Consider the following 27,785-nt stretch of genomic DNA (forward strand, 5'->3'; position numbering starts at 1 on the left):
ATAATTGAGTCAAAAATGCTATCTCCACCTTAAAGACTGATTCAGCAGACTCAATTAGAATCCACAAGCCTTGGGTACCAAGCTACAATTCAAACATGGAGTATCTGAAAGTATCTGGATATTGCAAGAAAGTCTTTTGTGATTCACATTAGGTGTTTTCAATAGTCTTCTTTTTTTGCATTTCAATAACTTTACTGAAATGTACATTGAGTATTATTATGATCTCTGAATGCATAATAATCTGGCCACTCAGTATATATATATATATATATATATATATATATATATATATATATATTAGAGGCCTGGTGCATGAATTCGTGCATGGGTGGGGTCCGGCCAGCCTGGCCAGGGGGAGGGGACATGGGCGGTTGGCCAGCCTGCCTGGTGGTCGAACTCCTGGTTGAGGGGACAATTTGTATATTAGCCTTTTATTATATAGGATATACACTGAGTGGCCAGATTATTATGCATTCAGAGATCATAATAATCTGGCCACTCAGTGTATATCCTTTAGTTCCAAAACATTATGGTAGTTGGTTAGGTTACTACTGCCAACTCAAAGTTAACTCCGATGCAATCAAAATATTGAAATATATCAGCCTTTTGGAAAAACTGAAACATTATCTACAAAACGTGGTCTAAAAAAGTATAAGATATACTGTGGTTCTTTGGTTTATTTTCCAATGCATGTTTATCCATAACATGATGTCAAAATTCAATACAACAATTACGGATGGACTCAGGCTACACGTTGCACTGTGTAACTGTTTATAGCACTTTTAACACTGTAGATCTCTTTATTCTCACTGACTTAATAGACAATCCTGGACACTACCTCAGCAACCTCATGATTATGAAGATACATATTTATTTAACACTTTCTGCTGGCACAGTAGGGGCAATTAGTGAAAGTATATTATCTTCATTTTAAACAAAATTCTAAATTAGAAGCAGTGGCAGTTTTATAAAGACAGCCCTTAGTAAAAACTTTTGGAGTGTTAAATCAGCAAGTTTTCAGAATGATGTAAATTTATTTTGAGTCACTAATACAATAATACTAATTTTCTCAATGGGCCTAGATGGAAGCAGTGGATTTTGTATAAAAACTTTTTTCTTGGACAAAGCCATCACCTGTTTTTTTAGAAAAAAATATTAAAGGTAAATTAATATGACAAATTTACTAGGTATGTAGTTTTGCTTTAAGTAAAATGACTTCAAATTTAAATGTAATTCCCATGTGGCAATGAAGTGCACATCTCTGGGTAATCTATTACTTGAATTACACATGCTAAGAAACCATTTTCACTGCTTAAAATAGTAATCATTATTATGCCTTAAAAGTGCATTTGTGAAATGTTGGTTTTGATGCAAATATCATCATTTAAAATTTAAATTGAGTAAGATACCCTTTTTTAAAAAATCCTCACTAGAGGATATGTTTTTATTGATTTTTAGAGAGAGAGAGGAAGGGAGAGAGAGGAAGAGAAAGAAACATCCATGTTGATTGGTTGTTCAGTTGCCAACCTTTTGGTGTATGAGACAATGCTCCAAACAACTGAGCCAGCCAACCAGAATCTAAATTACCCATTTTTTTAAAAAAAAAAACTTACCTTTATTGTTGAGAGTATTATAGATGCCCTCCCCCATTTAAAAAAGTTATCCTTTTTAATACCACATAAATATATTGATCTGATATGGAAATTGCATCAATTTTAGAAATAAAGATTCCCAGACTTATTAACATTTCACATTATGTTCTTAGCTTTGTTTGTATGCCTCAGATGAATTCAAATTTAGGCATTATTCCACTACAGGGTAATGTTTATTAGGCAGTTTTCCCAGATCTGAGAACATCAATGTTAATCTAGTTGTAATGTTTTAAGGTTTCATAGCTTAAATCTACTGTAATTTTGTGGAATCCATAGCTCAGGATTGTGGAAAATGGCTTCAGAGAAGTTTTTGTTCCTGCAATAATCCAATTAAGGAATTGTTGGGAGGTGCATTATTCTGTCATAACTATGATTCAATTGTTGTGCAGTTCACCCAGAAACAATACATTTTGACTTCTGAACATTTGGTTCAGAACACTTGTTTGATGAATATTCAGTTAAACACTTGGCTACAAACTCTTGCCAGAAGGTCAAATCTCTGCCATTTATCTTGGAATGTTTCTAAAGCTATTCTACTTTAGTTCACTCTACACACTTAGTGCTTGGATCTCCAATGCAATGATGGACAATGCCAACACAACAGGCTGAGATTTAGAAAATGTGATCCTGCACTGGAATGCCTTGAGCTTCTAGTCTTTCAAAACTAAGGTTATTCCTCCTTTCAAATGGCAAGTTTTCTTGAATGAGTGAATAGAGTTGCAGAATTTGAAAGGCAGAAGTAGCTTTGACTTTCCAACACTCCTCCAACACAGTCTTTTCTGTTCTCATTGAGTTTGAAACTGTGAACCTATACTCCCTTATTTGGATCAAGTCACTTGTCAAGAGACATTCCTTTCCTCTTTTATTGATTTTATAGCCATGTAGAAGCAGCTCAGTCCAACACATCCAGGGTGCTTGGGCTGCATCTTCATTTTGGACAGGAATCTGTCCAGTACATTCACAGCTAGAGAAAGTCAAAGCCAAAGAACTGACTTAGACTAAGAAGATCTTTTACTTCAGAGTTCCTTAGTCTTGCAGCCACTCTGCGGCCGTCCTCATGTGCAGATTCAATCTCAAGCCACAAACCTTTGGCTGAAAATTCAACTCCTGTTCCAAGAAGGCCTTCAGATAGTATAGCAGTTTCTTTTTTCTTTTTTCTTTTTTCTTTTTTTTTTTTTTCAATCTATAGTGAGTTTCTTTCTGGGCCAAAAGTTCTTTTGAGTCCCAATTTCTATGTCCAACAGTTCTTTATGTGTACATAACAGCAATGATATTTCAGTTTTGGATGGTGGACAAATGGTGGTAATGCAGGTCTGACCCTCTCTGGTTTGGTCCTGGGCAACCTGCAGTGACGCACATCTGCTGACTGCTAGTATGGCAAGACATCATCAGCATTTCTGGACTGTTTCTCTTCTGTCTTCATGGCTGGAGCACTCCTGTCAATTCCTCTCTGTTGCAGGAATCCACATGGTCTCAGAGTTGTTTTCTGAAAATATACAAACATATTCTCAAACAAAAGTTAATAAAGGAAGCTTTTCTATAAATTTAACTTGCGATCCTTTTTCATTTTTTGCCCAAACGATTTTCCTTTGGCTTGTTTTGACACCATGTGTGTTTTACCTGGGTGTCTTTTTGTTAGCATTACAAACGAAAGTTAATTTTCTAAAGTAAAAATTTTCTAGATGTAATTTATTTACAGGATATTTTTTTACATGATATTCTTCTACTATCCCCCCCTTTTTGGTTTAAATATTAGGAGGCTTTTGGGAATTTTATGCTGTAATCTTGATAGCTTTTAAATTTTACTTTTTTTTGCACTAAAATGTGACTGCTTTAGGTTCATTATATGTTACACAATTTTAGCATGAGTTGAACTACCAATAAAAATTTTAGTTAACACTTTAGGTACAGCTTTTTTGTCCAGTATAATTAATTTTTTCTAGAATATTCGCTTATTTTGATTGGCCAATTTGAATTAGTCTGAAAACTTGACTACTATTTTACTGTCAAATTTAATACTCTAACCACCATCTTATTTTACCCTGTAAATATTAGTGGAGAGGGTTATTTGCCTTCTTGAGTAGGACCTGAGCATTCCTGGTGCTAGGCTGGATTTAGATATCAAAGACCCCAGTTCCCCGCATCATGGGTGCAAGACATCTCCATCAAGTCTTGTTGCAGTGAGAGGGCAAATGCTGTCGGCCAAGTCTCTGTTACCTGGGTCCCGATTTGAGCTGGGTATGGGAAGCAAAGCAGCCATGGGGGCAGGAGACCTTGATTTCACTCATTTGTGGAATATAATGAACGGCATAGACTGATGAACAAGAACAGATCCAGAGACTGAGAAACATTGATCAGATCCTTAAACCTCAGGGAAGGAGAGGGTTGGTGGGAGAAAGGGGGAGAGATCAACCAAGGGACTTGTGTACATGCAATAAGCCTAATCAATGGACACAGACAACAGGGGAGTGGGGCACGAATTGGGGATGGGGGTAATGGGGAAACAAGGACACATAAAATAATAATAATAAAAATAAAAAAAAATTAAAAATTAAAAGAAAAAAGAAATTGTGAGGTAACCAGAACCCAAGGATGCCTGAGAACATCTTTCTTGCCATGACAGCAGTCATCAGCTGTACGGTAAGATTACCTGGGGCAAATGGGGAAGTATTTTGGACTTATGTTCCTGACTCTTCATGGGTAAGAACCCTTATGAGGGCTGATCCCCCTGCTAATGTAGTCACCAATAATACCAAACACCTTGATCATCCAGGAGGACCATGGGTGGGGCAAGGAAGTATAATTACACAGGGGTCTCCACCCAGCTTCCCTTTTGTATAACACCAAATCAAACCATTGCTCCTTTGTATGTAAAATTAAAGAGAGGTTTTTGGCTTGTGTGGATACCAAAGAAAGGGACTATCACTACTTGCTCCTGGGAGAGGTGTACAAAATGTAGCTAAGACATTGTCTATACAAAAAGAAACTGGCAGCCAGTTTGAAATGGAATTGCCATGGCCTAGAGCAAAGAATATCCTTACATGATATTATTCTACAATGTCATTATAATTTTTCCCAGATTTGTGTTACCCCCAGTACCTATAATAGTACCTTGCACCCTTGGGGATCAATAAAAAATCATCTTTTTGGTGCTTGGAGACAAAGGTAACACATCTCTAGATATTTTAGAATTACAACAGCATAATATACAATTATCCCAAACAAACTTACAAACTAATTATTTGAATGTCTGGCAGCAATTTAAAAAGGACATGAAAGGGTTTAATCCCTTTCACTTTGTAGAGGGCCCCATGGGAAGGCACCTGAGCATTCTAAATTGGCCCCTCTTGCCCTTTTGGCCAAGAGGGTCCCTCTTCTCACAATCCAATTGTCCACAGCTCTTGCCTGAGCTTCTGTTCATGCCAAGGTTGAAGCCTCATGATTGCTGGTACCATGGATCTGTCTCTCACCCAGTGGGGTGAGCTGGGCCTCCTCGGAGAAGAAACCTAGGTTTCACAAGATATGTGATCAGTGCTGGGACCCTGCTAGCAGGCGAGGGAATCCCAAGGCAGGTGTTGGGCGTGGAGGCCAAGGGGGTGTAGGCGACCAAGGAGACAGAACTAAACCTCACTTCACCCTGCTTGGCCCCGGAGGATGGCTGGTTAGCCAGAGAGGGGTAAGATTCCTCAGGGAAGAAACAACCTAAGACAGACACAGTCGCAAAGGGGTCATCAGGAGAGAACTTGGGGGTCAACAGAGGTGGGGCACAGACCTTCACCCCCCCCCCAAGTTTGCAGGGGTCTGGTGGAGCAGTTTCTGCATCAGTTGTGAGCTCCTCTACCATCTAGATGTCGAATGTGGCTCCTTAGCTATAATCACTCTCCCCAGGCCTGCTCTCACCTTAGCCCAGAATGTAAGATCCAAGAGACCTGCAGGGAGGGGACTCGAGCCCCCCCTCCCCTCCCCGGAGGTGGAGCTGTCTTCGGTGGAGGTCTCCGAAGCACTGCCCAGATGACGCTGTTCTCCTTATGGTCAGCTCAGAGCCAAAAGGCTCAATAGTCTAGATATTGTTTTGAGAGAAGATACAATACAGGAGAAGATTTTAATGCGATGGAATCTAGACCTGAGATGAGATATGGAAGACCAAAAGTAGATATTCTGCTTCCAGACAGAACGACAAGTTATGTCTGTAGTTAACCATAGATCTTTTTTTGTAGCAAGAATTGTAGGAAATCTAGGTACCAGGAATCTATTCAGTGAGACCAGCTAGCTGTTAAGCAGCCTGGCTTCAGAAGACCAGAGATGGTTGATAGGAGTTGTTAGGTCTGTCTCTCCTTGGTCCAGAGTCTGGGTGGGGCTGATTATGTCATAGTCAGGAAAATTGTGACACCATAGAACATATAGAGACTGACATCTACATTATTAACTGAGCTATATGAAACATGACAGAGTACTAAGGCAGGTTATAACCTCAAGACATTTACAGTGTGCCAGGAGAAATAAAGAAATTTAAAGGAAAATATGTACACTATGATACATACATACTTAGAATATATTTGAAAAAGTATGGGAAAATATAGGAAAATAAAGTATGTGCTGTTTTAGAAAGGACTTCATAGATGAATAACTGTCTCAGCTGGGTCTTTAATTATGGGAAAGAGTGTGCCTGGTAGACTAGGAAAGGAATCTAAAGAATGGGTATTTTACAGATATAATTTTAAGCAAAAGGTCAACATGTGCAAAGGCATGGGAAAATGAAAGGGGAAATTGGCCAGGAATGAGATTAGAATAGAAAGCAGATATCAGAGTAGCCTAATTCTTCATGACATACTTATGACCTCTTTACTCGAGTTTTCGACTTGGTGATATGAGGAAATATCTGTGAAAGAATACTTCTAATCCAGAATTAATGGTGTTTTTCTCTGAAAGCTAAGCAACATTAGCTTTCTAATGAAAGCATATAGATTTATTTTTAAGGTTTTTAATCATCTTAGGGACGTTCCTGTGATGTTGTGGAACCTAAATCTATACTTACTGTGTACCTAGCCAGTGTTAAGAATTTGTAGGACAATGGACCATTTTATATGATTAACTAGAGGCCTGGTAAACAAAAATTTGTGCAGTCGGGGGGAGGGGTCCCTCAGCCTGGCCTGCGCCCTCTCACAGTCGGGAGTCCTCAGGCGATGTTCAACTGATGGCTTAGGCCCACTCCCAGACCAGCTGAGGGAGGCGACCCCACAGGCCGATCAGTGGACAGCGCTGGCCAGCCCCGGCTCCCACCCCCCACATTGCCCCTCCACTACAGCTGGTCATCACCGACCCCCATCACCATCCCCTCGCTCTGCCCGCTGGCATGTGCTTTGGTTGGCCTGGCGCTGCCTGCTCACCAGCCCCACCCGCTGCTGACCAGTCATTCTGCTGTTCAGTCGATTTGCATATTATGCTTTTATTATATAGGATTAGTAGGAAGTTAAAATGTGACTTGAACACTACTAGTAATATCAAGTAATATTAGGTAATCAGCATCTATAACGTTATTTAGTTATTGTAAAAATGACAGAATAATAAAAAAAATAAATTGTCTGATTCAAAACTGGAGCCATACCTTGTACAAATTATTGGCTGAAAGAAACCCTATGCTCATCCATCAAGTTCTACAAAGAAAATTATGTAATAAATAATATTCTGTTTTGTAAGCATTTTTTTCCCACACTAAAATAAAGTTTTTCTTATCCTTGTCAGGTTTTCCAGAGAATATTAACTAGCAGAGTGCTTTTTCTATCAGTTTTTTATTTCTATCTGCATCTACTTGACAGCACTGCCTTATTTTGGTCTATTTGACCATAAAATTTTCTTTCATCTCCTTTCAAAATCAATTTGCTATGTTTAGGAAGGCTAAAGAGATATTTGGATGATGATCTCAAAAAGATAGTGCTGCTTTGGGCAATTAAGCATACCTTTCTCCTTAATAATTTCCCTCCATCCCATGCTAAAAGTAAAAGAATATCTTTTTGTTTAATATGTAAAAGTGCTAGAAACTGCTCTTAACATTTCATATAAGACCTGTAAAATCAAACAAAAAGAAATCTAAAACCCTACCAGGAATTAATAAGAACATTGAATGCATGGTAGAATTTTAAATGTTTATAAAAATTATAATGATGTGACTAGAATTAAAAATAATACTTAAGTTCAACATAAGTTTTATCTCCTCAGTTAAGATGGGGAAGTGGTAAAAGGAGTTCTTGGCTCACTCCCAGCTATGATTTCTAAATTATTGACAGGATAAGGGAATCTGGAGAATGAGAAAACCTGAATTAACCTAAAACATTGGCAGTAGAGTAACTATAAGATACTACATAGTTGGAATACATGCCAGATAATGTAGCAAAAGGCATTATTTTAATGCACTACCTTCCTGGAAATTCATAGAGCCACGTGATTTTAATGGCTACTTTTACAATATGTCAAAAATTAAGAACTGCTCTACCTCTATAATCAACTTCCTACTTCTCAAAATAAACTTCTTCCTTCCAGCTCTTTAACTCCCTCATTCACAAATAGTGTACTCTATGACATCATTGCTGAGCTCCTTGACATTTTCTCCAAATCTCTTGCTTCATCCAAACTTCACCTTCTTCCCTCTCCAACCATCGCTGAGAAGGCTTATTTCATATACCTGGAGGGAGTTAAGTATGTCATACTCAGTATTTACAGAACATAAGGTGCACTACCTCTACTATAACACTGAACTCATTGTAGTGACATTTGTTTTGCATGTTTGTCTCTCCATTATACAGTGAATTCCTAGTTACTAATATAGAAAAATTCTAAATGAAGTACAATGCAAACTGAGTAAACAGTGTGAAATCACAGCTTTCAATATGTATTCAGATCAAAATTATTAATTGCATCACTTTAAGCATCAACATTACCAAATCTCGGGCTTTAATCTGTAACTACTTTATAAGGTTATTGTCAGGCATAAATGATATAATCACTTAAAGTTTCCTGGAAAAATACACTTAACTAATGCTAGGTTTTTTAAAATCTAATGAATGTAAGGATTTTTCAATATATTATTAAATATATAAATATAGTATTGCAGTAGTTTAAACACAATAAACTATACATAGTTCATCCTGTTATATGCTCAAATTATTTAATAAATTTCAATGCATATTCCTAATAAACACTTCTTAGAGATGAGAATAGAAAAGCTATTTTTTAAATATAGTCTAATCCAACAGCCAGTACAGTAGTTCTCCCTTATCTATGGTTTCACTTTCCTCAGTTTCAGTTGACCACAGTCAAATGCAATTCAAAAATATTAAATGAAAATTTTCATAAATAAATAATTTATAATTTTTAAATTTCACACCTCTCTGAGTAGCATAATGAAATCTCACATTGTCTTGTTCCTTCCTGCCCAGGATGTAAAACATCCTTTTGTCCAGTGTAGCCATGTATACACTACTCACCTATTAGTCAGTAGTTGTCTTGCTTATCAGATCAACTGTCACTGTATCGCAGTTCTTGTGTTCACTAACTCTTATAGTACACTAATGCTATGTCACAATGCCTGCATCATTCACCTCACGTTATCCAATCACATAGGCATACGCTCAAAATTATTTAATAAATTTCAATGCATATTCCTAATAAACACTTTTTAGAGATGAGAATAGAAAAGCTATTTTTTAAATATAGTCTAATCCAACAGCCAGTACAGTAGTTCTCCCTTTCTATGGTTTTGCTTTCCACAATTTTAGTTGACCACAGTCAACTGCAACTCAAAAATATTAAATGAAAATTTTCATAAATAAATAATTTATAATTTTTTAATTTTACACCTCTCTAAGTAGCTTTTCTATTCTCATCTCTAAAAAGTGTTTATTAGGAATATGCATTGAAATTTATTAAATAATTTTGAGTATATATGATACAATTATCATCTCACATCATCACATGAAGAAGGATGAATAGAGTACAATAAGATTTTTGAGAGAGAGAGAAAGAAACCAAATTCACATAACTTCTATTACAGTATACTTTTGTAATTGCTCTATTTTATTATTGTTATTATTATAAATATATTATTGTGCTTAATATATAAATTAGACACATATGTAATACCTTAATAAATAAAGAAAAAATAAAATAAACTTTATTATAGGTGTGTATATCTAGGAAAAACATAGTTTATGTATGGTTCCATACTATCCACAGTTTCAGGCATCCACTAGGGGGTCTTGGAACATATCTCTAGCAGGTAAAGGGAGATTTGTGTATAATAATAATGTATGGATATAGAATTAAATGGATAAAAACATTAAAAAAAGTACAGCAATAGGTCATAATGTTTATGATAATAAGACATCAAAATCAATGATAAAAGAAAATGTGTTAGATAAATGTAGATTCTCACCTTACTTCACATATAAAAATAAGTTCTAGTAAAATTACATAGTTGACTATTTAAAGCCTACACAAAGAAAAACAAAAGGAAGTCAGTGGGATATTTACCCAATTGTTGGATATTTAACTAATATCAAAGGTGAAGGAAGCTTAAATGATAACACACATGAAAATGACAGATTTGGCTACATATAAATATAAAACTTCTGACTATGGCAACATTTCTTTAAAAATGTAAAGTAAACTGAAGAAAATAATTGCAACAAAAATAAAACATAAACAAAATTACAAGATAATGACACGACTGGCATAAAATTATTAATGCTAACAAGTATTAAAATAATTAAAAAAAACAATTACTAATGTTAAAATATTTTTTAAATTTCAATATACTTTATTTCATTTTTTTCTTTTTAATTGAATTTATTGGTGCAGCATTGGTTAATAAATTATACAGGTTTCAGGTGTACAATTCTATAATACATCATCTGTATATTGTATTGTGTGTTTACCAGCCCAAGTCAAGTCTCCTTCTGTCACCATTTATTCCCCCTTTACCTCCTTCTACCTACCCCCACTCCCTATAGGTTTATTTAGAAAAACAGTGTATAATGCACTTCTTAGATACTTGGAAATTAATATGAACATAATATTTCCATATTATCTTTCATACTTCTATTCAAAATCATTTTCATTCTCTATGTTAATAATATGATTTCAGTGTGCAAAACTTCATACAATTTCTAAACTCTGAGAGTTAAAAATTTTAAAAAGTTTATAATACAAAATATTGCATTTTGGACATCAGCAAAAATGGTGGACTAAGGACTTCCAAAATTCTCTCTTCCTTAAAAACAACATGAAAATTGACAAAAATGTCAGAATCAACTAATTCAGGAGTCTGTAAATTAAATAAATATATAAAGAATGTAGATTGGTGCAGCCACTGTGAAAAACAATATGGAGATTCCTCAAAAATTTTTAAATAAAATTGCTCTATGAAGCAGTGAGTCCACTTCTGGGAATATATCTGAAGAATCCCAAAATTCTGATTCAAAAGAATATATGTACCCCTATATTCATTGTAGCATTATTTACAATAGCCCCAAGATTTGAAATCAGCCCAAATGCCCATCAGTAGATGAATGGATTAAAAAAACGATGGTACATTTACACAATAGAATATAATTTGGCCTTAAAAAATAATGCAATCTTATTATTTGCAACAAACAGCGTGGATGGACCTGGAAAGTATTATGCTAAATGAAGTAAGCCAGTCAGAGAGACAAATACCACATGATTTCACTTGTATGTGGAATTTAATAAACAAAATAAACAAAACAGAAACAGACTCATAGATACAGAGAACACAATGTCAGCTGTTATAGGAGAGAGGGATTGGTGACTGAATGAAAAAGGTAAAGGATTAAGAAAAAACACACACAAAAACTCATAGACAACAGTATGGTGATTACCAGAGAGAAAAGGGAGTGGGGGAGGTAAAAGGGAGAATGAATGGTGACAGAAGGAGACTTGACTTTGGTTGGTGAACACACAATACAATATACAGATGATGTCTTATGGAATTGTACACCTGAAAAATTTTATTAACCAAAGGTGCCCCAATAAATTCAATAAAAAATAAATGGCAGTGTCCAAAAAGAGCTTAAAAACAAACAAGAAACAGATTATGCAATTATATAAATGATGGAATTAACAGCAAGGACTTAAAAATAGTTATAAATATACTCAAAAACTTCTCTCTTGCAATTTATATAGGAGAGAGAAATCTTGAATCAACCACTAAACTGACTTCTTCCTCAATACCACTTCTGGAGCAATTCTGATGCACTCCTCTTGTAGCCTGTCTTTAGAGACTAAGTGGTAGACAGTCCCTTCTTAGACCTTCCCAGACAATTGCCAGGTGTTTTTCAGGGGGTAAAAACAGGTTCAGAGAAGAGAAGATAAAAAGTGGAAATTTAATCAATGCATTGTGGGGATACTGTCACAAGTAGAACTTATGCGTATAAAAGCAGCTTTGAGAATAAAAAGGAGAGGACAAAACACCCACATAAATTAAAAAAGGGGGGAAATGGGAAACAAATGAGCATAGTAATTATGAGAGAAAAAGTGTGTGTTTGGGAAAGGAGGTGGATTTAAATAATACTACTTTAATAAACACATGATGTAATTGAAGTACAAACAAAGGTAAAGGTTTGAACACCAAGAAAAAGGCCTTATCCTAGAAACACAAAGTTGGTTCAGCAAATGGAAATCAGTTAATGTAATGTCCCTTATTAATGGAATAATGGAAAGAATACCTTTTATCACTACAGATACACAAAAATGCATTTGACAAAATCCAACGCCCTTTTGTGATAAAATCAACCATCTAGGACTGGAAGGGAATTTCCTCATCCAGGTCAAGAGCTTTGTGCAAAGTGAAGGACATATATGAGTTTGTTGTGCTTATTTGAATTGAGACCTTTGATTCTTATTAAAAATAGAGTCTTTCAGAACCTAATGAAGTTAAGCTTAAAATATTCAAATTTACCATGACATTTTTAGTGGCTTGGATGAGTGACATTTAAATTTATTTTGCTTTTCAGGGACGGGGTGGAGGTGAGCAAAGGGGAGGAAATGGGGACAACATATGTATTAGTGTCAACAATAAAAAAGAAATGTCTTTCTTTTTTGAATAATAATGTCCTTCAAGAAATCTAATAACTATCCCTACTGATATTGCTTATCTTCTGCTGTTAAAGCAAAATATTTTTGCATGCCAGGATTATTTTTCTAATCCCAACCTCACCATATATATATATTTAGCTCTATACCTGATAACTCCAAACAACAGCATTGAAGATAATTCTGAATCATCTCCATCAATCCTCAACTACATTTTGCTTCACCTTTCTTAGCCCTCAAAGTAAGTGGTGGTCTAATTAGAGTCCATGTGCCAAATCCTGCTGGTTACCTGTTTTGATAAATAAAATTTTATTGGCGTACAGCCACACCCATTCTTTTAAGAATTATCCAAGGCTGTTTTCACCCCACAACAGTAGAGTTGAATAGTTGCAAAGACGAAAATGCATACCATTTGGTTCTTTGCAGAAAATATTTCCCATTTTCTGGTCTAAGATGAAGTCCAAATATCCCAAGGGTTTCTTTTTTTTTAATTATTTGCTTGTTTGTTTGCTCTTTTTGTTTATGCTTTTCTTTGGCTTTCTTCTTTCTCTGTTAATTGCTGCATGTATTAGAAAAATGTCCTACTACATGTTTGCTTTTCTTTTACCCAATTTATTTAATTAGTTTTCTAGCATTTAATACTCCTCACTATACTATAAACTTGTGAAAACAAGTAAAGTGTTTGCCTTCTGAATCATCTCCCTCTGTCTAGTGCATATTAAAAACTGAATATTTATTAAACACATAAATTTATTAAACACATAAATGTTATATGGATAAATGCCTTAAACTGATTTTGGAACAAAGAAGAGAATACATCCATGAATTAATAAAATACTTTAGTTCTACTAAAACCCATTTCAATATTTTTCTAATCATACAAGTAATTTGAGTAATGTTTTAAGCTGAAATAGACATTTCTGTTGTACAATATACTACTTTAATACTTAGCTTCTAAAACACATTGTCACTGTGTTTTTTTTTAAAGTTAAATTTGTGAAAGTTAAAGGGAAATATATTTAAATGGTGATAATTCAATTGTAGGCCACAACTTTACAAGTCACATATACATACACACACATATAAATAATATATATGACATATAATATAATTATCTTTTATCAATTAAATTGTATATCAATATTGTTTTCTGCTCCTTATTAAAAGCTTTAGGAGTACTTTCTGTTTTTTGTTAATTAAAATTTCACACTCAGTTATAATTTATTCTCATAATTCTGAAGAGCAAAACTGTTTAAATAAAGAATAAATAAAAAGCATAAGGCATTAGTAAAACTTAGGATGCGGAGATGTTTGAAAATTAGACATATGAAAAGTAGTTTCAACCTATGATGTAAAAGAAGGGAGATCTTGGGAGCATTCAGGTCAAATACCTAAATTCACTTGAAGATGTATTTCCAAGCCTTTGGTGATTACTGCAAGTAATCAAGAGGTTCACTAACTAAAGCAGATGGGAGTGTAGGTGACAAGTATACAAACAGCAGTTACTAAGATGACCTGACTAAGGCTGTAGGTGGTGTCTCTTTGACCTGTGCTACTTTGAGTGATCTAAAATCACAATTGCTACTTGATGCTTTAAGAAATCTGCCTGTTCCCTGACACTGTGTTGTTGACATTAGTATCAGTATCTATTACTTTAGAATTGAATATATTGTTTGGTAAATATTAGTATATAAATATAAGGTAAAAGTATATTTATTTTATGGTTTATGTCCTATATTTTTTACTTGAAATGTATTGTAGAAAATAATGCATTCCAACAAATTCCATTGCAAATTAATCAATAGTAACCAAAGCAGTTAGAAACACTGATCTAAAAACTCTTAATGATAAATTAGTTGGTCAGAGTTCAGTTATTTATTATTTAGAATACTCAACTTTAACAAAATACACATTTCAGTATTTATGAATATGCTATTAGGGATTTAAAGAATTATTGTGATAAAGCATTATTCAAAAGAATATTTTATAGTCTATTTGATCATTAATAAAAGTAGAATGATGGAGTGATCATGTTACTTATGATTCAAGTACCTAGGAGAGTTAGCTAATTTTATTCTTACTAGTATCATCAAGACTAGATAAAATATGAATACTAGATACACTTTTAAAAAGCATAATTTTCCTATTGACTTAGAAATCACCTTACAGAAATGACATACTCAAATAAGTTTTTTTATAAAAAAGATAAAGTACCAGATTAAGAGTGTGCTTAATGTAATAAAGTGAAGGCAAAACCAAACATATTTTTAAAAATATTTCAATAAATGGTATTGGAAATATTTGACAGATACATGAAAAAAAAGAGAGAAATTTGACCACCTTTTTACACCATATACAAGAATAAACTCAAAATGGATTAAAGACTTAAATGTGAGACTTGAAACCATAAAAATCCTAGATGGAAACTTAGGCAGTAAAATCTCTGACATTTCTCTTAGCAATATTTTTTTCTGATATAGCTCCTCAGGGAAGAGAAACAAAAGAAAAAACAGACAAATGTGACTACATCAAACTTAAAAGGTTCTGCACAGCAAAATGAGCCATCAAAAAATGAAGAATTTTTTCTTCCACTGAATGGAAGAATATATCTGCCACTACATCTGATAAGGGGTTAATATCCAAAATTATAAAGAACTTATAAAATTCAACACCAAAAATCCAACAATCCAATTAAAACATGGACAAAAACCTGAATGAACACTTCTTTAAAGAGGACATATAGATGCAAATAGGCATATGAAAAGATTCTCATCGACACTAATTACCAGAAAAATGGAAATGGATAAGGGTTTAATGGTCTCATAGATCTGAAAAAATAAAAAAAAATAAAAATTGGAAAAAAAAACACACGAAAAAACAGACCCAGAAAATTTACAGGCATAAAGTTAAAGCTGCAATTATATTTATTCCTTTGCCTACATCATTTCTTTTCCTCCCACTACCGAGAGAGTAGAGCCACATTGTACAAATAGCAGAATTTCCCATTCATGTACATTTCATTAGGCAGAGCACCAGGAAAACATCTATTATTTCTTCTTTGTCCTTTTCCCTTTCCTACCACCCTAGATCCATAAAATGGTTGAGTCTTCTATTCAACTCTGAAGAAAATATCAACAGAGAAATGGAAATATTTACCATATGCCAATAGGGAAAGACTTGAGATCAGCTTAAAAGGAACTAGCTCAATGACAAATCATATGGAATGCTCCAGGGTAGATGGGTTGAATTGTGGGACTATCACAGGGGAGCCAATCCAGGGTGATTTTCAAAACATATTATATGATATACTATATTATATTTAATCTTTCAGGTGTCAGTTCCAGGTGGAACTGCAGATTTGCAAAGTTTCACAGGTTGAAAAATGCCCTGCCAGAGTGGTTCAGTTGGTTGAGCGTCATCCTGTGCACCAAAATGTTGAGGTTCGATTCCTGGCCAGGAATTTATCTGGGTTGTGGTTCAATCCTCGGTTGGGAACATACATAAGGCAACTGATATATCTATCTATCTATCTATCTATCTATCTATCTATCTATCTATCTATCATCATCTATCTATCTATCTATCTATCTATCATAATTTATCTATATCTCTCTGTCTCTCTCTCTCCCTGTCTCTAAGCATGCTGAGATGAACAAGTACATAACGCAAACTTTGCTCAGCTAAAATAACGAGGCTGACAGAATCATTCCCAGATAAGTTTCTTTATTTCAGAATGTGGTGGTCAGATTGCATAGCCACGAAACATCAAGTCTCAGATGATGCCTCTAGATCTGTGTTTTTGCCAAATAATTTGTGATACATACGAGATGGCTCATTTCAACTGGGATAGCTTGGGCAACAAATGTATGCAGCCCAAGTCTCTGTGTCTTATTTAGAGAGGCTTTCCTTATTTCAAGGTTTATGTTATTTAGCAAGGGTTGACTAAATTGATAGTGGCACTGGAGAGTGTTTGTAACCCATGTTATAACTTGGCACCTGTGTCAGGAGAATTTTCTCTATTTATTTAAGCTGATGGAAAATTATATTGTTAGACATATATGGTTTAAGTTTGAGTAAGAGGTGGGTTATTAGTTAATTGGTCTTAAATCATTTAGACTATTATTTACAGCCAGTTCATCAGGAACAGGAGACCAGGCTGGAACAGGCCTTCATGAAATTGTTCACACAGAGAAGCATCAATCAACAGCAAGCTCTTTGACAGAAACTGGAACTTCATGATGCAGCAGTCAACCTTGACATGGGCAGGGAGGTTGAACATCCTGCATAGTGCTGCCAGGAAATCCCTATTTATACTAAGAGTGGGCTGGCTGGTTGCATATGTAGGATGTCCCATCTCCCTGCCCACTTCATCGGGATCAAAAACACCATTCCGCTTCACTGAAGAACCATAAAGTCTGCGTGTCAAGAAAATACAGATGATGAGCTACATCACTAGAAAGGCACTCTGACAAAAGTATTTACTAGAGGAAAGAACAGAATGCTATTACGTTGGCTCATAAGAGGCAGTTGGATTAGTGAGTGAATCTGTAAGCTCAGGGCCAGTAGGAAATTATTGAACCATAGTAGCCAGCTAAAGGACCTGCAGAATTGCCAGCAATTCCACTAGCCATCCAGGTAAAGACTCCAGAATTGCACCTCCTACTCTCAGGATTACACCAAGGTAGGGAACATTACTGGTTGGGCATATTTATTTAGGGTGGCCAGAGACAGAGTAGTTAGAGGGAGAGAGAATCTAATTCCTACTTTGTAGGAAGAAGGAAAGGTTATAACCTGTAAAGCAGTCTAGAATTTCAAATCTGAGGGTTGAGATAAAATGGCAAATTTTGAAAAATATCTAAATGTCAGAAGCAAGAGATTTGAGAGCAGTAGCCCAGAGAAGATCCAATAATTCTAAACCAAGTTCAAATTGGTGGAAACACAGGGAAGGATCAGGTCACAAAGGGGTGGGTGTGATTCCAAGGGAGAAAGTTAGCAGCATGTCCCTGAAATCATGTAGAAGATATAACTGATGTCAGATGCAGTACCCAATCATATCCAGGGAACTCTGTCAAAGGCAAGGTGATAGGAAATAACAACAGCAGGTCTGAGCTCTCAAAAACATGGCTTCAGAAATGAAGTAGTAAAGGAAAATCCAGCCAATACAATGGGCTGGACTCTTCTACTTCTGGATTCCATAAGAAAGATATAATAAACTCAAAATACAATGTAATTTAAATGTGATAAATATAGCTTTATAAAAATATACTGTTATACTTAATTTTCCAGTTTTTACTACAGGGTGCTGAAAATTTTGCTATGGACCTGTGTATGAAAATTACTGATCTATAGGAGATGTTGCTGGCAGACAATCAGTTCTGTTAGTAGCACCAATTTGAGGGACAGCCTGGGATGCTTTTGAGTCTCTCAGAGACTTTAAGAGAGAAGCCATGTTAACTAGGACATCTCAAAAAAATTTGGAATTCTAAAAGGGGTTATTCATTATACTTCAAATCTGGGTTGAGTTTCCGATCAACTATCCTGCCTTTAGCACTCTTCAGTGACAAGTGGGCCAATCTAAGGCTAAGGAAAAGGCTGACTCAGAGCATATGCCCATTTTTCCCTCAGCAGCACAGACTCTTCACTGGAATTCTATACTTGATGACTTGTTCATAAAATATGTGGTTTCAAGTCTAGGGATCCAAAAATCCCATGGAAATTTATGGACAAACTTGTTTATAACATTCCTTTATAAGAGTCTGTGGAATCTGTAGAGGTATACCAATTCATCACTGATATGGTTATTTGTGTTTTCTACTTTTATTTCTACCTCAATCTGTCTATAAGTTTATCAATTTTATTCATTTAAAAAAACATTTCATTTCATTGCATTTTCTTTATTGTCGTCCCTCAATTTTATTGATTTCTGCTTTTATATTTATTACTTTCTTCTGATACCTTGGATTGTCTTTGTCTAGAACTTTAATGTAGAAGCTTATATCATGGATTTGAGATTTTCTTCTTTTTTAAAATAAGCCTTTAATGCTAGGAATTTTCCCCAAGTGCTGCTTTAGTGTCATCATACAAATTTTGATGTTTTATTTTCGTTTTCATTTAGTTCAAATAACTTTCTAATTTAATTTGTCTTCCTCTTTGAAACACTGATTATATAGGACTGTGTTACTTAATTTCCAGATACTTGCACTTTTTCAAGATATCTTTTTATTACTGGTTTTTAGGTTAGTTCTGTTATGGTCAAAGAAAATACATAGTATGATACCAACATATTAATTTCCTAAATTTTTATGGCCTATGATATGGTCTTTCTTGATCAATTTTTCATGAGCTCTTAAAAAGAATGTCTATTCTACTATGGTTGGGTAGAGTGTTTTATAAATGTCAATTTAGTCAAGTTCATTATTAGTGCTATTCGTTCTTTTATATCATTATTAATTTTCTCTCTACTTGTTCTATCAATTACTGAGGAAAAGATGTTGAAATCTCAAAGTATAATTATATATTTTACTTTTTATTTTTTCTCTTTTATATCATTTTTTGCTTCATGAAAAGTGAAGTTCTGTTCATAGGTACATGTTTAGATTGTTATATTCCCTTGATGAATTGATACCTTTTATCATTATATAATGTGTGTTATCCATAGTAATATTCTTTGATTTGAAATGTACTTTGACATTAATATAGTAACTTCAGCATTCCTTTGATTAATGTTTGTATGTTTTCCATTTTTTTACTGTATATCTATAGAAATCGTTATATTTAAACTTGTAGTGTTTCTTACAGAGCGCATATAAATGGGTCTTGTTTACTTTTGTTCTTTTTAATCCAACATTGCTATCTTTTAGAATTGATACAATTTGCAATTTATACATTTTACATTTAATGCAATTATCGATTTGTTTGGAATTATGTCTACTCTTTTACTGTTTTCTATTTATCCCTTCTCTTTTTCATTCATTTTTTCTTATTTCTGAATTATTTGGGGGGGGGGATGTTGAATTTTATTGTAGTATTCCCCTTTTTTTGATCTATTGACTTTTTTTTACTATATTTCTTTTACAGTTTTTTAGTGATTGCTTTCTAGATTAAAATATACAGACCTAATGTTTCACAATATCCTGAGAGTTAATATTTTGTCACTTCAAGTGAAAATAGAAACCTTACAACCACACAGGACCCTTTGCCCTTCCCCTTTTTGCTTTAATTGTTATATGGAGTACATCTATATACAGTGAAAACCTTCTCAAACAATGTTATAATTTTTGTTTTTGACAGTCACATGCATATTAAATACTTAAAAATAATCTATTATATTTTCCCAAATTATTTACCATTTCTGTTGTTCTTCATTCATTCTTGAAGTTTTCTTCTAGTATAATTGTTTATTCTTTCTTTCTGAAGAACATCCTTTAGCATTTTTTAGAATAAATCTCCTGGCAGTCAGTTTCTTTGCGTTGATGTGAAAATCTTTCTATTTTACATTCATTTTTTGAAGATATTTTTATGAAAATATAGGATTCTGGATTGTGATTTCACTACCTTTGGCCTCCATTATTTCTGATGGAAAATCTGAAGTTTTATAGATCATTGCTCCCTTATACATAAAGAGTCATTTTTCTCAGCTGCTTCAATATTTTTTTCCTTCTCTTGTGTTTTCACCAGATTATGGTGTGTCTAGACATAATTTTCTTTTAGTTTAACCATTTGGGTTTCTGAGAACTTAAATCTGTAATTTTACTTTTTATCAAATGTGGTATAATTTAGACCATTATTTTTTCAAATATTTTTTTCTGTACCAATTTTTTCCTCTTCTCAGATTCAAATGGCACAAATGTTAGATGTACACATATAGGTCCCTCCTACGTTCATTCATTTAATTTTTTTCTCACTCTTGTTCAGTTTGGATGGTTTCTATCAGGTTTTTTCTTCGATCTTTAAGTTCTTTATTGATTAAGGTATTACATATGTGTCCTCATCCCCCCATTAACCCCCCTACTCCCCACTCATGCCCATATCCCCCTGTTGTCTGTGTCCATTGGTTGGGCTTATATGCATGCATACAAGTCCTTTAGTTGATCTCGTTTCCTTACCCACACCCGCCCCTTCCTTCCCTCTGAGGTTTGACAGTCTGATCGCTGCTTCTCTGTCTCTGGATCTGTTTTTGTTCATCAGTTTATGTTGTTCATTATATTCCATAAATGAGTGAGATTATGTGGTATTTATCTTTCTCTGACTGGCTAATTTCACTTAGCATAATGCTCTCCAGTTCCATCCATGCTGTTGCAAATGGTAAGAATTCCTTATTTTTTACAGCAGCATAGTATTTCATTGTGTAGATGTACCACAGGTTTTTAATCCACTCATCTGCTGATGGGCACTTAGGCTGTTTCCAAATTTTAGCTATGGTGAATTGTGCTGCTATATGAACATAAGGGTGGATATATCCTTTCTGATAGGTTTTTCAAGCTTCTTGGGATATATTCCCAGAAGTGGGATTGCAGGGTCAAATGGGAGTTCCATTTTTAGTTTTTTGAGGAAACTCCATACTGTTCTGAACAGTGGCTGCACCAGTCTGAATTCCCACCAGCAGTGCACGAGGGTTCCTTTTTCTCAGCATCCTCGCCAACACTTGTTGTTTGTTGATTTGTTGATGATAGCCATTCTGACAGGTGTGAGATGATACTGCAATGTCATTTTCATTTGCATCTCTCATATAATTAGTGACTGAGCATGTTTTCATATGCCTCTTGGCCTTTCTACTATCTTCTTTGGAAAAGTATCTATTTAGGTCCATTGCCCATTTTTTGATTGGATTGTTAATCTTCCTTTTGTTAAGTTGTATGAGTTCCCTGTAAATGTTGGAGATTAAACCCTTATCAGTGATAACATTGGCAAGTATGTTCTCCCATGGCTTTCTTGTTGTTTTGTTGATGGTTACCTTTACTGTGCAAAAGCTTTTTATTTTGATGTAGTCCTATTGGTTTATTTTCTCTTTAGTTTCCATTGCCCTAGGAGCAGTATCAGTGAACAAATTGCTTTGGCATATGTCTGAGATTTTACTGCCTGTGGATTCTTCTAGTATTTTTATGGTTTCCCATCTTATGTTTAAGTCTTTTATCCATTTTGAGCTTATTTTTGCATATGGTGTAAGTTGGTGGTCTAGTTTCATTTTTTTGCATGTATCTATCTAATTTTCCCAACATAGTGGACATAGTGGTTTGGGTAGATTTCTGGGTTCTCTATTCTATTCCATTGATCTATATGTCCGTTCTTGTGCCAGTACCAGACTGTTTTAAGAACAGTGGCTTTGTAATACAGCTTGATCTGGTATTGAGATCCCACCTACTTGTTCTTCTTTCTCAGGATTGCTGCAGCTATGCAGGGTCTTTTTTTATTCCAGATGAATTTTTGGAGAGTTCTTTCAAGGTCTGTGAAATATGCCTATGGTATTTTAATGGGGAGTGCATTGAATCTATAGATTGCTTTAGGTAGTATGGACATTTTGATGATGTTGATCCTACCAATCCATGAACACGGTATGTTATTCCATCTGTTTATGTCTTCCTCTATCTCTTTTTACAGTATCCTGTAGTTTTCCGCGTATAGGTCTTTTACCTCCTTAGTTAAGTTTATTCCTAGGTTTCTTAATTTTTTTGGTGCGATGGTAAATGGGATTGCTTTTTTATTCTCTTTCTGTAAGTTTACTGTTGGTGTAAAGAAATGCCATAGATTTCTTGGCATTAATTTTGTATCCAGCTACCTTGCCAAATTCATTTATTAAGTCTAATAATTTTATGATGGAGTCTCTAGGGTTTTCTATGTACAGTATCATGTCATCTGCGAATAAGGACAGTTTTACTTCTTTTCCAATTTGGATGCCTTTTATTTCTTCTTCTTGTCTGAATGCAATGGCTAATACTTCCAGTACTATGTCGAACAGGAGTGGTGATAGTGGGCATCCCTGTCTTGTTCCTGTTCTTAGGGGAAATGGTTTTAGTTTTTGTCCATTGAGTATGATGTTAGCTGTGGGTTTGTCCTATACAGCTTTTATTATGTTGAGGTATGATCCTTCTATTCCCAACTTGCTGAGAGTTTTTATCAAGAAAGGGTGTTGGATTTTGTCAATTACTTTTTCTGCATCAATTGATATGACTATGTGATTTTTATCTCTCAATTTATTTATGTGATGTATCACATTTATTAATTTGTGGATATTGTACCATCCTTGCATCCCCAGGATAAATCCTACTTGGTCATGGTGTACGATCTTTCTGATGTATTGCTGGATCCAATTTGCTAGAATTTTGTTGAGGATTTTGGCATCTATTTTTCATGAGGGATATTGGCCTATAATTCTCTTTTATTGTGTTGTCTTTATCTGATTTTGTTATTAAGGTAATGCTGGCTTCATAGAATGAGCTTGGAAGTGTGCTTTCCTCTTGAATTTTTTGGAATAGTCTGAGGAGAACAGGTTTTAGTTCTTCCTTGAATGTTTGGTTTAACTCCCCTGTGTAGCCGTTTGGCCAAGGGCTTTTCTTTGCTGGGAGCTTTTTGATGACTGCTTCAATGTCTTCGATAGTTATCGACCTATAGATATTTTTAGAATCTTCCTGATGGAGTTTTGGAAGGTTGTATTTTTCTAGGAATATGTCCATTTCCTCCAGGTTGTCTAGTTTGTTGGAGTAGAGTTTTTCATAGTATTTTTTAACAATCCTTTGTATTTCTGTGGAGTCTGTTGTTATTTCATTTCTTTCATTTCTGATTTTGTTTATTTGGGTCCTCTTTCTTTGCTTCTTGGTGAGCCTGGCTAGAGGTTCATCAATCTTGTTTATCCTTTCAAAGAACTAGCTCTTGGTTTCATTGATCTTTTGTATTGTTTTTTGGTGTCTATGTCATTTATTTCTGCTCTGATCTTTATTCCTTCTGCTCAGTCTGGGCTTTTCTTGTTGCTCTCTTTCTAGTTCTTTGAGTTGTAGATTTAGATGATTTACTACCATTTTTTCTTGTTTTTTTGAGGTAGGTCTGTAGAGCTATAAACTTCCCTCTCAGGACTGCTTTCATTGTGTCCCATAGGTTTTGGATTGTTGTGTTTTTTTTTTTTGTTTGTTTGTTTTTAAATATATTTTATTGATTTTTTACAGAGAGGAAGAGAGAAGGATAGAGAATTAGAAACATCAATGAGAGAGAAACATCGATTAGCTGCCTCTTGCACACCTCCCACCAGGGATGTGCCTGCAACCAAAGTACATGCCCTTGACTGGAATCGAACCCGGGACCTTTGAGTCCACAGGCCGACGCTCTATCCACTGAGCCAAACCAGTTTCGGCTGTATTGTTGTGTTTTTATTGTCATTAGTTTCCAGGATGTTTTTAATTTCTCCTTTGATCGCATTGGTAATCCAATCATTGTTTAATAGCATGCTATTCAGCTTCCAAGTGTTTGAGTTTTTTGGATTGTTTTTATTGTAGTTTATTTCTAATATTAGGCCATTGTGGTCTGAGAAGGTGCTTGGTATGTATTCAATCTTCTTGAATTTGGGGATACTCTGCTTGTGACCCAATATGTGGTCTATTTTTGAAAATATCCCATGTGCACTTGAGAAGAACGTATATTCTGCAGCTTTGGGGTGAAATGTTCTGAAGATGTCAGTTAAGTCCATCTGATCTAGTGAGTCATTTAGGATTGCTGTTTCTTTGCTGATTTTTTGTCTAGAGGATTTATCCAGTGATGTTAGTGGTGTATTAAAGTCCCCTCCTATGATTGTATTGATGTCAATCTCTCCCTTGATATCTTCCAGGAGTTTTTTTTTTTTATGTATTTGGGTGCTCCTGCATTGGGTATATATATGTTTCTCATGGTTATATCCTCTTATTTTATTGATCCCTTTAGTATTATGAAGTGACCTTCCTTATCTCTTGTTATGGCCTTCACTTTGAGGTCTATTTTGTCAGATATAAGTATTGCTACCCCAGCTTTCTTTTCATTTCCATTTTCCTGAAAGGCATTTTTCCGTCTCTTCACTTTCAGTCTGTGTGAGTCCCGTGTTCTGAGGTGGATCTCTTGTAGACAACATATATATGGGTCATGTTTTTTTATCCATTCAGCCACTCAATGTCTTTTGATTGGACCATTTAGTCTATTTACATTTAAAGTTATTATTGAAAGGTACTTGTTTGGAGTCATTTCTATTTCTTGCCTGTGTTCTTTCTTACCATTTTATTTCTTCTTTTTACAGCATTCCCTTTAGCATTTCATTGCTGGCTTGGTAGTGATAAACTCTCTTAGCCTTTTTTTATCTGAGAAGCTCCTGATTTCCCCTTCAATTTTGATTGATAGTCTTGCTGGATAGAGTATTCTTGGATTCAGTCCTTTGCTTTACAACACTTTGTATATCTCCTTCCATTCCCTTCTAGCTTGATGTGTTTCTGTTGAGAAATCATTTGATAATCTGATGGGGGATCCTTTGGAGGTAACTCTCTGTCTCTCTCTTGCAGCCTTTAAGATTCTCTCTTTGTTGTGAACATTTGCCATGGTAATTATGACGTGTCTTGGTATGGGTCTTTTGGGATTCATCTTGCTTGAGACTCTCTGTACTTGTGTAACTTTTTCCTTCCCCATATCTGGGAAGTTTTCTGTCATTATTTCTTCAAATAGATTTTCTAATCCTTGCTGCTCTTCTTGTCCTTTTGGCAGCCTTTTTATTCATATGTTACTTCGTTTCATGTTATCCCAAAGCTCCCTTAGCCTCTCCTCCTGCTTTTTAATTTTTTTTCTCCAGTTGCTGTTCAGCTTGAGCTTGTTTCTCTAACTTATCTTCAACTCACTAATTTGGGCTTCTGCTACTTCTAGTCTCTGTTGAAATCTACCATGGTGTTTTTGATTGTAGCTATATCACTTTTCATTTCTTCCTGATTATTGCATAGGTTGTTGATTTTCTCATCCATCCGGTGAATGAATTGTGCAATCATTACTCTGAATTCTTTTTCTGTCATGTTGCATCCTTCAGTTTCACTAATTTCCTTTCTTGGTGACTCCTCATTTTCTTTCCTCTGGGGATTGTGTTGTCTCCCCATTCTGACTATCACCAGAAGGTTCAAATGTCAAGTTGTGTGGGCCTGGGCCATGTGCATTGGGAGCTTCATACCATCCAAGTGTCACTGAAGAGCTCTGACACTAAGATGTGTGTGGCTTCCGTGGGTTGGTGGGAACCAGACACGCCCAGAGTCAGCATTACCAGCACTCAGTGTGGCCTCGTGTGCGCACCTAGAATCAGGGACCCTGCCTGCCCCAAGCTGAAACAGACACCCCGGTGGCTTGTGCCGAAAATCAGAGCCCCTTTGCATGTGCCAGGAGTCAAAGTACCCCTGTACCTGCACCAAGAATCGACTCTCAGAGTCTCTGTTGCTTCGTGCACCCTCACCCTGAGAATCAGGGTCCCTGTGTGCACATGCACCAAGAATTGGAGTCACTGGCTCTTAGTGTGAATGCACTGGGAGTCAGGGATCCCAGGCGCATGCGATAAGAAACAGAGTCAAGTCACTGGTGCTGAGTGCCTCCTTCCGCCCAGAGAATCGGGGTCCTGGTCAGCTTGGGGGACTGGGTTGCACCATAGCACTGTGTAAGCAGGAAGTCCACTCCTGCGCTACGGAAAACAGACTTCCATGTGCATTTGCCCAGAATCGAAGTCAGGTGGCACTGCTGCCCTGCGTGGGCTTCGGGTTTGGTCACCCGATTGCGTTTCGGGGAACAGGTTCCCAGTGTCTGCGTGCTCCCAGGCTCAAATTCCTGTAGCAGCCCTGTGGCCTGTGTGAGGGGCGGGTCTATCAGTTAATATGGTGCTGCCTGCGAGCCTGTGGGGAGGGGAATAGGTTCTGTGACTCACAGAAATCTGTGGCCTGGATGTCTGTATTCTTGGTGTCTGTGGGTCTGCAGCTGTGGTCACAGGTCTCTGTCCCCAGTGGCTGCAGGGTCCTGGTTTGCATCTGAAACCAGACTGGGTGGTGCTGAGGCCAGGATCATAGTCTCAAAGACCTCTCTTTCTCAAGATGTCGTGGTCTCTGTGCCCACGCTGGCCACCCAGGAGTGTCCACGTTGGGAGCAGGGCTCCGCCATCTAAGACTGCAGAATCTAACTGTCCCTAGCTCATACACACACACCACACACGTCCACACACTCCTCTATTGCTCCCTCACTCTCTCACACTCTCTTCCTCCCTACCTTCCTGCTGGTCACCATCTGAGGTCTACATTCAGTTTTAATAACTATCTGTCATTGCCCTTCCCCTACTGAACCCCATCCAGTGAATTTTTTCAGATACTGCATTTTTTTTTGCCCTAAACTCTTCATTTGGTTCTTTTTATAAGTTCTATTTCTTATTTGAGAAGTTCTCTGTCTGTTATTTCACAAGCATCCACCCTACCTTCACTGAGCATGGTTTTTATAGCTACTTTGAAGTCTCTGTAAATTTCTGTCTTGTCTAATTTCTGATTTAATGTAATTGAAATTTTTTTACTGTATTACTGTTTATAATATTTGATATTGTATTTTGGATTTTAAATGATAAAATTTAAGGGAATTTCTTTTATCCCTCTTTCTATATATTTAAAATTTTAATTGGGAATGTCTTCTGTATTTTATCAAATTATTAATTATTATATATTAAAAGATTATAAAATTTCTTTATAAATGTTAACATAGGATATTATATTGGAAGAGTTATGATATTTAATTATACTTGCATTCCTAGAATAATTTTTTTCTGTGATATATTATTCCTTTGATACTTTGCTGGATTCTATTTGTTAATTTTATTTGTAACTTTAGTCTATATCAATGAGTGTTATTTATCTTGTCTCCTTTTTCAGTGTTTTTTAGGTTTTAATATTGAAATGATGTTTTTTACAATGAATTTGGGGAACTTGTACATTTTTCAGCTTTTTAAAGACTTCAATTATAATTTCTTATTTCCATTCTAGCTTCTTATTTCCATTCACAGCTATCCACAGATACCCA

The 27,785-nt window shown here is 35.5% G+C and overlaps 1 protein-coding gene and 1 pseudogene across 1 annotated transcript in view; one reads left to right on the plus strand and one right to left on the minus strand.

The window, feature by feature from the left end:
* The window catches only part of HTR2C (5-hydroxytryptamine receptor 2C), a 200,546-nt gene that overhangs the window by 73,016 nt on the left and 99,745 nt on the right, over nucleotides 1–27,785 (plus strand). The gene's annotated exons all lie outside the window — the stretch shown is intronic.
* Nucleotides 1,983–5,496, minus strand: LOC103299273 (cyclin-G1-like; annotated as a pseudogene).

The sequence above is a fragment of the Eptesicus fuscus genome, chromosome 1 (genome assembly GCF_027574615.1).
Source record: "Eptesicus fuscus isolate TK198812 chromosome 1, DD_ASM_mEF_20220401, whole genome shotgun sequence".
NCBI lineage: Eukaryota > Metazoa > Chordata > Mammalia > Chiroptera > Vespertilionidae > Eptesicus > Eptesicus fuscus.